At 47.2% G+C, this 1,835-nt stretch overlaps 1 long non-coding RNA gene across 1 annotated transcript; it reads left to right on the top strand.

Moving 5' to 3' along the window:
* Window positions 1-268: 268 nt before the first annotated feature.
* On the top strand, window positions 269-1,611 carry LOC133567079 (uncharacterized). The gene is made up of 3 exons (XR_009809444.1): window positions 269-397; window positions 678-825; window positions 907-1,611. It is a non-coding gene; the product is annotated as an uncharacterized LOC133567079 (long non-coding RNA).
* Window positions 1,612-1,835: the final 224 nt, after the last annotated feature.

Here is a 1,835-nt window from a genome sequence, read left to right as displayed (position 1 = left end):
CTCCTTCCAGCGCTGTTGTTTTTAGGTTATATAGTTTTTATCCAATCACAATTCAGCTAGCTTATGTTGCCATGCTGTATCAAATCTGCCTAGAGCCTTCAGATTCAGCAATGCGGGCGTCCGAGGACATTCAGTTGACAGACAGTTGCAATAGCCAATCAAATCACGTGTTTTTGTCAGTAAGGCCGAAGGCAGATTGGGACACAGTATGAGCCAGGTAAAATAAGAACTACATTACCCAGCATGCCACAGTAGTAGAGAGCATGCGCGACAGCCCCGTTTAGGTCATAAATGTAGCCATGCCGGTGTGGAGTAAACTTTAAAGGAATTAACTCAGCCAACACACTTCGTCTGTATCTCGGCCAGCCCCGGAAGCTAGCTCAGCTGTCGATGAAATGTGAGTTCAAATATTTTATTTCTGTATTTTTTAAGTTTAAAATGTTAATGTTTTTTTGCAATGTTGACAGTACCACATATAAGTACCACTTAATAATGTGCTACTGCACTACTCTACTGTGTGTAAACGTGTTTCTGTATAGTAATTCTCCAACAATGGTGTTTTAATATGTTTTTAATTGCTGATGTGGGTTTATTGATTTTCAAATGCGCCCAAAAATAACCCGTTTTGTATGATGCGCAATAGTGTGTAAACGTGTTTCTGTCTCCTTTTTCTCCAGCAATGGTCATGTACATCAATGATGGTATTTTGAGAGGTAATCATTGAAGTTGGACATCACTGAAGGCCTCAATGGAAAACGTACAGCCGCCACTGGTTATTAGGTCATATCCAACGGTTGCGACGACAACTTTTTACTGTCAACCGAGGTTCGTTTTTTAATGATTTCTGCTGATGGTGTGCCTCTAGATTTTTCCATCCATCAATTCATCTTCTTCCGCTTATCCGAGGTAGGGTCGCGGGGGCAGCAGCCTAAGCAGGGAAGCCCAGACTTCCCTCTCCCCAGCCACTTTGCCCAGCTCTTCCCGGGGGATCCCGAGGCGTTCCCAGGCCAGCCGGGAGATATAGTCTTCCCAACGTGTCCTGGGTCTTCCCCGTGGCCTCCTACCGGTTGGACGTGCCCTAAACACCTCCATAGGGAGGCGTTCGGGTGGCATCCTGACCAGATGACGGAACCACTTCATCTAGCTCCTCTCGATGTGGAGGAGCAGCAGCTGTACTTGGAGCTCCTCCCGGATGGCAGAGCTTCTCACCCTATCTCTAAGGGAGAGCCCCGCCACCCGGCGGAAGAAAACTCCTTTAAGCCGCTTGTACCCTTGATCTTGTCCTTTCGGTCATAACCCAAAGCTCATGACCGTAGATGAGGATGGGAACGTAGATCGACCGGTAAATTCTGAGCTTTGCCTCCCGGCTCAGGTCCTTCTTCATCACAACGGATCGATACAGCGTCAGCATTACAGAAGACGCCGCACCGATCCGCCTGTCGATCTCACGATCTACTCTTCCCTCACTCATGAACAAGACTCTGAGGTACTTGAACTCCTCCACTTGGGGCAGGGTCTCCTCCCCAACCCGGAGATGGCACTCCACCCTTTTCCGGGCGAGAACCATGGACTTGGACTTGGAGGTGCTAGAGGAGAATCAGCACCTCCTCTACATTTTTTGGACCCAAAAAAATGTGCCTTGATGACGGCGTGGAACACCGCAGAGGCCACCACAGTATATCTTTATTTTACTTTTTATTCATAGCTGTATGTAGAAGTGGCTGGTTGAATCAGCTCCGCTACTTTAATGTCTTTCAAGTCCTTTGTAGTCGCCTTTGTAGTTTTTGTTGTGTGATGTTTCCCTCTTACATGAGTGTAAGAGGGATGTGTACTAT

This window comes from Nerophis ophidion, linkage group LG01 (genome assembly GCF_033978795.1).
Source record: "Nerophis ophidion isolate RoL-2023_Sa linkage group LG01, RoL_Noph_v1.0, whole genome shotgun sequence".
NCBI classification, from domain to species: domain Eukaryota; kingdom Metazoa; phylum Chordata; class Actinopteri; order Syngnathiformes; family Syngnathidae; genus Nerophis; species Nerophis ophidion.
Note: the sequence above shows the minus strand (reverse complement) of the source record. Positions and strands in the feature narration are given on the sequence as shown.